Source organism: Callithrix jacchus, chromosome 15 (assembly GCF_049354715.1).
Source record: "Callithrix jacchus isolate 240 chromosome 15, calJac240_pri, whole genome shotgun sequence".
Classification (NCBI taxonomy): Eukaryota; Metazoa; Chordata; class Mammalia; order Primates; family Cebidae; genus Callithrix; species Callithrix jacchus.
In genome coordinates, this window is record NC_133516.1 from 70,121,543 (window position 1) to 70,131,123 (window position 9,581).

Genomic DNA, 9,581 nt, shown 5'->3' on the forward strand with positions numbered 1-9,581 from the left:
GCCGAGATCACGCCATTGCACTCCAGCCTGGGTAACAAGAGCGAAACTCCATCTCAAAAAAGAAAAATAAATTTAAAGCAATTACAATTTTAAGTAGTTAAAGTTTTAAGGCAATCAGCACCCCATCCCTACATCACAGATGTCAGCCAAGTGGGCTGGGTGAGGTATGGCTTGTTTGGGTCTTCAAGGGGGCACACCCTCGGCCCTCTCACTGAGGCTACCACATGCCCTAGGCTCCCACACTGAGTCAGGAGCCCAGAGAAGACCAGGGCCAGCTCAAAGTCACCCAATGGCTAGCTGGCAGCCTGGCTGGGCCCAAGCCAGGTCCCCAGGCCCTGCCCTTGAGCTAGACCCAGATCTGCTGGAGCGTGGGGGTGGGAGAGCTGGTCTCCAACTTGGGCTTTCACTGGGCACAGAGGGACTGTTCTTTACTTCTCAACAATCCCCCCCATTTGCCCTGTGCCAGGCTGCAGCCTTCCTTAAGTCCTGCTGACGAGGAAAATCTGGTGCCAGCGCCCACAAATATGTGTGACTTCTGGAGGGAGGCAGCAGCCTGGGTTCCCCAGCCCAGAGTGGGCGGATTTAAAGGACGGGTGTGGGGCGTGGTCACTGGATAGGGGAGGACCAAAATGCCCAAATATGTCTGGGGTAGAGGGTGATAAACATATGTGTTTCTGACCAGATACCTGAAAAATGCTTTCCATGTTTGTTCTAGGGAGGGGGAGGGGGAGGGGCACATAGGTAATCTTCACTGCATATTCTTTTATAATGTTTAATATTTTCACCATGGGCACATATTTCCTAAGCAAATATTAAATTCATAGATGTAAACCCATGCATGAATGGCCCAGGCAGAAAAGAGAGAGACAGCAGCTCAGAATTTCAGAAGATGAAGGGACCACCTCCAGATATTGACTTTCTCTGTAAAAACAAAAGCTAGGGTTGACTGAATGCCCATGGGCTGCCTGCTGGCCCTTCTTTACCATCTCATTTTAGCCTGAGCAACCTGATGAGGGAGATGCTATTACTGACATCTTCCATGGTACAAATGAGGAAATGAAGCAAGGTTGCCACGGGCTGGATCCCTGAGCCCAAGTCGCACCCACCGGTTGAGGCTGACGGCATGCTACAGGGAGGGCAGCCGCACAGGCTGGGCTGGGACCTGAGGCTCTGGCTCCTGCTCTTTGTCCTGACTTTTCCCCCAGAGGCCTACAGTTCCCTGGAGCCCCAGGCAGCGATAGCCCTGCTCCAGAGGGAATGTGCCTCATCAGACAACTGGGAGTCCCCCAGGGGCCGGGAGCAGAGCCTGCAGCTTTCCCAGGGTCACACAGGCAGACCACTGAGATGCGGGTGGCCATCCTCAGCCCTCTGTGAGCCTCAGTTTCCTCATCTATGAAATGAGTGAATATTTCCTACCTTGGAAGGCAGGAGTAATGGCCCAAGATAAGGTTTCTGACACACAGAGGTGCTCAGCACACACTCCTTCCCTTCCCCTCTCCCTCCCTGGTGAACCCGAGAGTGGAAGGTCCATCCTCAGCTGGCTGTGTCCTGCCAGGCCAGGAATGGGGCACTGCCTGGGGAGAGGCCCCAGGGTCTGGGGGGCAGGCTAACGGCTGGCAGTGACCCTCCCACCCAGGGTTACACCCTAGGCACTGAAAAGGACAAGGAGCTGAGTGGGCAGGGTGCCTGTGTGCATGTGTGAGCTCACGTGTGTACCCAGAGGGGACCGAGACCTGGCAGGGGCTTGCTGTGGCATCTCCCAGCTCTCAGTTGCCCTAATAGACCAAGATAGAAGGAGCTTGGAAGGGGACATTTTATTTTCCAGCTACAGATAAGAAGAGCAGGGCCAGCCCATCCCGCCCTTCCCTTACCTTGGTCCAGTGCTGTGGGTGGGGGCCTCTTGCCACAAACAGCTACAGCCTGGCCGGCCTCTCGGGCCTCCTGTGCTGCCCACAAAGATGAGCTCCCTCAGCCTTCCCCAGCCAGTGCAACGGCCAGTGCAGGTCACAAACCCTGAGCCCCTGCTTAATCCGCCAGCTCCCGAGTCAGCACCAGTCAAACACGTGACACTGCAGCCTCACAGACCTGTTTGGCAGGAGCAGCAGCTGGTCCTGATGGGGGTGGGGAGGGCTGTCGGCCTCGCCCTCGGGGGCGGTCCCTGACCACCCTCCCAGCCCACAGCCTGCAGCTGGACCCCTGCCTGCCTTGCAGGGGGAGGTACGGTATGTGCTGGGGGCAGTGCAGGTAGGGAAAAAAACACGCTTCTCGCCAAATGGTGCCGGGCCACCTGGCAATGGGTGTGTGTGTGCACATGAGGCTGTGCATGTGCACACAGGTGCATGTGGCAGGGAGAGATCAGAGATGAAAATCTATTCTGGGCGGATTAAAGACCTAATGTGAAAGGTGAATAAGGAGAATCTTCATGACTACAGGGTAGAAATGAGTTTCTCAAAACACGCAAAATGTTAATAATAAAGTGAGAAAGTGGACTACTTGAATTAAGAACTCTGAAATTGAGAAGTTTATCTCAAGACCCCGTAAAGAGTGAAAAAGGCAGGCTGGAGGGAGGGAAAAGAGATCTACAACATGTATAACTGACGAAGGATTAGAATCTGGAGCACCCAAAGAACCCTCCAAATCATAAAGAAATAAAAAGACAGCTCAAGATGGTTGAAAGACATGAACAGGCACTCCACACCAATGATGAGATCCAAATGGCCAATGGACGAACAAAAGCTCCGCAACATCACTGCGGAAATACCAACGCAAACCGCACCCACCAGGTGAGTGGAAACGGCGAAGACTGACAATGCCCAGTGCAGGGTGGGGCGAGGCTGTGTGCTTGCTTTACAGCCAGTATGTGCCCCAGGAAAGCTCATGCCATGTGTTCTGGGACAGGTTCAAGAGCAACAGCCCCAAACTGAAAGCAACTCATGTGGTCCATCACAGGAGAGTGCATAAATAAGCTGTGGCCTATCGATAACAATTAAATACTATTTATTTAAAAGGACAGCCAGGCGCAGTGGCTCACGCCTGTAATCTCAGCACTCTGGCAGATCACTTGAGGTCAGGAGTTTGAGACTAGCCTGGCCAACATGGCGAAACCCCATCTCTACTAAAAATACAAAAAATTAGCCGAGTGTGGTGATGCACATCTGTAATCCCAGCTACCAGGGAGGCTGAGGCAGGAGAATTGCTTGGACCCGGGAAGTGAAGGTTGCTCTGAGCTGAGATTGCACCACTGCACTCAAGCCTGGGTGACAGTACGAGACTCTAGCTCCAAAAAATAAAAAATAAAGAATAAAAGAATGAACAGCACCTCATAGCATATGTGAATCTCACAGATGCTACTTTTAGCAAAAGGAGCCACACCTGAACAAATATCCACAGCCTATTTATATTCAGCTCAAAAATAATAAAAACAAAATTATATTGTAAAAAGTTGTTCCATAGGTGGTAGGACAGGAAGGGCAAGTGGGATGTTATTAGCACAAAGACTCTGAGGAGTAGGCTAGGGAGGGGCACATGGGGGCTCTGGGCAAGGCTCACTCTCCTGACTCAGGCGGCAGTCATACGAATGTTCTTCTTATTTTTCTTTAAGCTGTGCATGTTTGTCCTTGCACCTTTCTCTGTGGCAGGTGATCACATTTAAAAGACACATGTGCGAGGGGCAGGGAAAGGCATGGACCCCAAGCTGTGCCTGCAGAGCCACCAGGCAGTGGCATCTGATGGGCTCATCTTGCCCTCTTATTTCACAGACAGGAACTGAGGATCAGAGACAGGAAGGAACTTGCCCAACATTGCAAAGCAAGTTAGAAGCCAACAGGGCCAAGATGAGAATCTATGTTTGGCAAAGCCCAAACCAAGGCTCTCCTCTCTGGTCTCTTCGGAAGAGTTTTCCCATTGCAAATGACATTTAACACCAACTGGAGCAGATGGATTGATTCTAGCACTTAGAATTCCAAAATTATTTTGTCTGCTTATTTATTGTGGGTCTCTTGACACTAGAATAAAAGCTCACAGAGGGCATGGCTTTTGGTCTCTTTTGCTCTGGTAGTAACCCCAGCACCAAAACCAAAACCTGGCAGCACATAGCAGGTGCTCCATAAATATTTGCTGAATGAGTAAATGAATGAAGCTGATGCTTCTATTTGCACTTTGAGATCCCAGAAATCCCTAGTGGCTTCTGTGATATCCCTAAAGAAGAAAACAAAAAACAACTGTATAATACTGACACACTTTCACAGAATTATCTTCATAACTGCCTTAGGAGGTTGGTATCATCATCACCCCATTTTAATGAGGAGAAAACTGAGGCTCAGGGGGGCCTAGTGACTTGTCCAAGGTCATACACAAAGCTAGGAAGTTGACAGCTGGGATTCAAACCCAGCCCAGCTGCCACCAAGCAACCCTAGGATCACTGAACTCGAAGCACAGAAAGGCTGAAGCCCCCAAAAGGCAGGCTTGCCCTGGGCCACTCCACACACCTGAGCTTCCCAGGATCTGTGAGCTTCAGCCCCTCTTGTCCTCACCTACCCTCAACCCTCCTGAGTGCTGGTTATGACTTCTAAAGTATTTTCTGGGTTTCCTCCAAACTCTCAGCCCCAGTAAGGAAGCCTGGGTCGGGATTAGATCCCCCATGACAAAGCTGGGGAAGCTTTGGCTCAGGGAGGGGAAGGGGCATGTCCAAAGTAAGGAAGTGTCCCGCTCTCTACCCTAAAGACCTCCTAAGTTAGAGTGACAGACCCCAGCTGCTGGTCAAGGATTATCATAAGACGCTCAATGTTCTTCCTGGTTCCTTTTATACCAGACCCTCAGGCCACTTGGATAACCTGGTTCAGTATCTGGCTGAGCTGAAGAATGAAATACTCCCATAATACCCCTTGGCACTTGGCTTTATTAAAACACGTTGGCACATTTAGCATTGTTACAAATCTGTATTACTATCCTGACAGCTTTCCACCAAGTCCTCGGATTATTTAAAAAATAAAAAATAAATCATTGGCTCTGGGAGTCTTGGAGCTAAAATGGATTCAAGAATCCTCCAACTGGCCTCAGTGTGCACATCTTCAGTGAGAGGAACCCACTGCCTTCTAAGGCAGCCTGTTCCTCGTTTGAATTCAGCTCAGTCACAGTCAGGCGCAACAAGGACGTATCAGCCCCTGGCACTAGGGATGAAGCAGAGCCTCAGGCCCCACTCTGGCCTCAGGGAGCTCACAGTCTGGAAGAAGAAATTTCATAAGCACAACAGGATAAGGCATGACGTAGGCCGGGGTTACCTTCTAAAGAGACAGCAGATAAGGCCCAAGCTGTGTACAGAGGTCATCAGCTCCCACAGCTGGTTTTCTATGCTGTCACACACAGCACGCAGGGATTTATTTGGGTCAGCTTGGACTCTGTGCACTTGAGTCTGAAGCCCTTTCCAGAGCAATGCCACCCTGAGGGTGTCTGGGTACACTGTTGGGGCTCTGGGGCAACAAAGCAAAGCTAGAAAGGACAAATGACAGGCTGCAGTATCCTACATCATTCCAGCTGTCCTGTGGGATTGACACTGTTTTAATATTATGCTTTGAGAACTATCGTACAAGGGAGTGATAGGTTTGTGGTTTTGCAGATGTAATGGGAAATACACATGAAAGCCCCTAGTGATCGGGTCAGGCATGGAGTAGATGCTTAGAAAAAAATGCTCACTGGGTTTGCACTGCAATCCTGCTGGATTAGAAGCCACATACACAGTTCTCTTAGTCACAGTTCTCTAAATCACTGATAATTTAGGGGCCTGCTTCCTGATTTGCCAAGCTGAAGCTTGCTATGGTGGCCCCACTGAATAGCCCTGAGGCTGGGGGTGAGGGGGAGTCTGGAAGACTGGTGCATGACCAGGGGTCTAAAGTCAGTCCCTACCTGCACCCCACTTTGTACCACTCTCTGTTCAGTGATAATGGTATCCCTGAGGGGAAGATTCAGGGACTCAGGGCAGGCTTTGCCAAAGAGGTATCATGGATGAGGGCGATGAAGGATGAATGGAGCTTGCCAGAGGGCAGGGGTGGGGTGTTCATTCCTGCAGGAGCTAAGGTGGGGTGAGATGGAGCCCAGTGGAAAGGCAGAGGGGCTTCAGAGAATGCCACTCACACAAGCAGGTTTGCATCTCACTGCACGGTGGTAATGAATGCTGGTCTTAGCTGCAGCGGTGCCTGGGACCCCAGTCCACATGGACCTCACCAACAGAATGGGCCTTTGCCAGCCTCTTGCATGTGAGAAACACCTCCTGATAGGAATGAGCAGCCCCCCACATCCCCTAATTATGAGGGGCAGTAGAGCGATGGGGCCTCTGGTCAGCTCTCCTACCACAGGCCAGATTCAGACTCCCTGACCAGCACAAAGGCAGCTCCAGCTTGCACAGCTCAGTGATGGGCAGCTTTCTACAAGAACAATGGCTATGTTCTTGGCTGGGGACACTCAGGTGCTTGAGTCCACCCCCTATACCAATGGCTGAAACTGTGTGCAGGAAAGCTGGGGACACAAATGGTACCAGTTCTTCTGGTGTGACCTCGGCACTCCCCTCTGGACAATGGGGAAGGGAGTGTGACTAAAACCAAGGGTGGTGGTGTGGGGACAGCAGGCATGGGACGGGCAGGGCAGGGCAGGTTGGTCAGATCAGTGGCTGGAAGGGTGGACAGCCACGGGACCTTTAAGCAGCCTTGGAAGAGAGTGGCGACTCCAGTCATGAGACTCAAGATTACCTAATGTTTGCAAACCATGCAGGAGACAGTCCCCTACAGAGGTGAGCACAGGCCCCCTCCCTTGTCCCTCCACTGCAGAGACGTCTGAGGGGACACTGAGTCCTCAGAGCATTCCCCAGGCAGCAGCTCTCTCAGGATGAGTGGGTTGCTGGAGAGCTGGGGACAGGGCCCCTCTACTCTGAATACATTGTGTGACCTTGGATGTGTCCCTGCCTCTCTCTGGCCTCAGTTCTCATCTCTAACACAGTGGGGTGGCTATGGGGTGCTTCCTCTGACACTGATGCTTAATGGCTGGGCTGTGGGCACTGTGGCCACCCTAACTATTTATCTTTTCCTGTGGGAGGTGCGGGGCTGGAAGGAGGTGGCATGGCTAAGGCAGTTTCTCTTTCCTCTTAAACCTGGCTTCTGGGCTCTGACTGCACATGAGTTCAGCAGCCTGGCCACCTTGCCAACTGGAATGAGGAGCTGGGCATCATGCTGGGGGCAGTGGAGGGTGACCAGAAAGACATTCCTGTGTCACCTCAATTCAGAATTGCTCAAAGGGGGCTGTGCAGGCCAGTGTGTCCACTGTCTGGTGGAGCCTGACCACAAAATGGAACAGTGGTCCATCAAAGTGCACAACCAGACCCCTGCTCCTAGTTCAGGACAGGTCCCTCACCACCACAGATCATTGAGCATGCTCAGAGCAACACGCACAAAGCTGACCAGACAGAGCCAACTGCTGTCCTTGTGAGCCTCATCTCCTGGACAGGGCCAGGGGGAGGGGACACCCACTGTCACCTTTCTGCTCCCTTTGCTCCACAAACAGATCAGCTGTGACAGTTGAGAGCTTGGCAATTTAAAGTGACAACTGCCTGGCGGAAACATGGGAGGGGAAGTTCCCCAGGACTGTTCCGGGTGGGGGGAAGCTTGACTCACCTCTGCCAACCCACCCTGCCCGCTTAGAGCCCAAGGGCAGGTGGTTTTGTAGCAGGAGGTTGCCGGGAGGACCCCACACTCTAAGTCCCTGGCCCAGGAGAATCCCATCCTCAGGCTGGCAGGTGGGACAGGTTTCCAGCAGCAGCCCCCATCACACCTCATCCCCCTGCTGCCTCCTGCCCCCTAAAGTCAGGGTCCAGAGGTCACCAAGGCTGTTCTGGTCCCCAAGACTGCTGCCTAAGCCAACTCTCCTAGGGGGTCTGACAGGGAGCACTCCCTCCACCCAAAGACTAAAAACGAGTCACTTCCCCACATGGTAGTGGCAGGAGGGACTGCCCAAGGTCACACCGGGTTGGGAGACAGGGACAGGGCCAGATTCGGACCCAGCCCTCCAGCCCCGCCAAAGCTTCTCCCTCTCTCCCAGAGCGGGTCCGCCAGCCTCCCAGCGAATTCCTGAGATGCCTCCACCTCCCGCCTGCAGGCTCGGGACCTTGGACGCGGTGGCGGGATTTCTCCGCCGGGAGGCAGCAGCTGGTGGGGCGGGGTGGGGGTGGGGAAGCCGGGGACGGGGTGGTGCTTTGCACGGCGACCCCTGGGGCCTAGACTCACGCCCGTCGTCAACTCCCCCACCCCCGCCGCCTCTTCGGAGAGGCAACCAACTGCATTCACGGAACACCCTGCCTCCCCCCCCTCCCCCGCTTCCCCAAGATCGCGCCTTCAGCGTTCCCAAGGCTTAGGGATAAGCCATCCGCATAGCGGCGGAGGCTGGGGCTTCTGCGTCCTGACCGTTCCAGTCCCAGAGGGCGACACCGCAGAGCCCAGCTCAGAAAGACCGGCTGGTGCGCCGCGGCCCCCATTCCCGCGATCCTGGCGGCCACTAATCCCCAACCCCACAATCCTGCGGCCGTTGCGGTATCCGCAGCTGCGGTCTCGCAACCTCCTCCTGAGCCCCGCTCCGCGAAGCCCGCCGTGATCCCCGCAAGCCCCAGGTTTCAGAGGACCACCCGCGTGTCGGTGCAACCGCGGCCCCGGGGGCGGAGTTGCCGCCCAGGCCTCCCTGCGGAGGGCACTCCCGGCTGCAGCCCCAGCGACCCCCGCCCAGGGTCCAGCACCGCACCCCCGCCGCGCGCGCCCCCCGCCGGCCCGCCTCCTACCTTGTGGGTCCGCCCGCAGCCGCCGAGCGCGCGCCGTGCCCGCGGCGGGCGCGGCCCCAGCAGGTCGGGTGTCGGGTGGCCGGGCGCAGGGCGGGGGGGGGGGGGGGGGGGGGGGGGGGGGCGGGCGCTCCGGAGCCGGAGCAGAAGCTGGAGCCCGATCCCAGTGCCGCCGGCGGGGCGGCCTCACGGTGCGCCGCTCTCCTGCCCGCCCCGCCGCCCCGCTCTCCTGCCCGCCCCGCCGCCCCTGCGCCGTGACCTTGGCGGGTGGCCTCGCCGCCACCGGCCTCAGTTTCCCCCCTCGGAAGGTGTGTGTGTTTGTGTGTGTGCGTGCGCGTCTGTGCTGGGGGGCGGGGAGAACGGTGCCGCCCCGGCCGACGACGTCACCCAAGCCTGGGCTAGTGGAGGGCGCTCAGGTCCGTGCGGCCGCTGCAGCGGATGAGCCCCGGGAACCGGGTACGCTGAGTCCGAGCGCGGAGCCAGGGGCAGTGCGACCCCCGGCATTTCCCTCAGACTACCCCAGAACCCCAATAAACTGCGAGCAAACGCACCTCTGGCTAAGTCCCCTGGTTCCTCCCAAGGAGAGCTGCAGCCCGGGCCGACGACGCTCCTTCCCCGCCGCCCTCCCCAGTTCGCAGATGGGAACACTGAGGCCCAGAGCGGGGAAGCCACTGGTCCAGAGACGCACAGCCGCACCATGCCCCTCCGCATCCCCTCCAAGACACACGCTCCTGACTGGGGATGGGGTGGGGGCTTGGGCCTGCCGGCGCCA

At 55.6% G+C, this 9,581-nt stretch overlaps 1 protein-coding gene across 26 annotated transcripts in view; it reads right to left on the bottom strand.

Moving 5' to 3' along the window:
- Positions 1-9,581, bottom strand: part of IQSEC1 (IQ motif and Sec7 domain ArfGEF 1) — a 374,166-nt gene that overhangs the window by 89,431 nt on the left and 275,154 nt on the right. For 4 of the 26 annotated variants that reach the window (XM_035273719.3, XM_035273721.3, XM_035273720.3 and 1 more), the window contains exon 1: positions 8,813-9,151. The exons of 20 other annotated variants lie outside the window; for them this stretch is intronic. The gene's annotated coding sequence lies outside the window, so the exon portion shown is untranslated. Of the gene's footprint in view, positions 1-1,871; positions 9,152-9,581 lie in introns of those variants that run through there. 2 more of the 26 variants (XM_035273722.3, XM_035273712.3) reach the window with 2 other exon arrangements.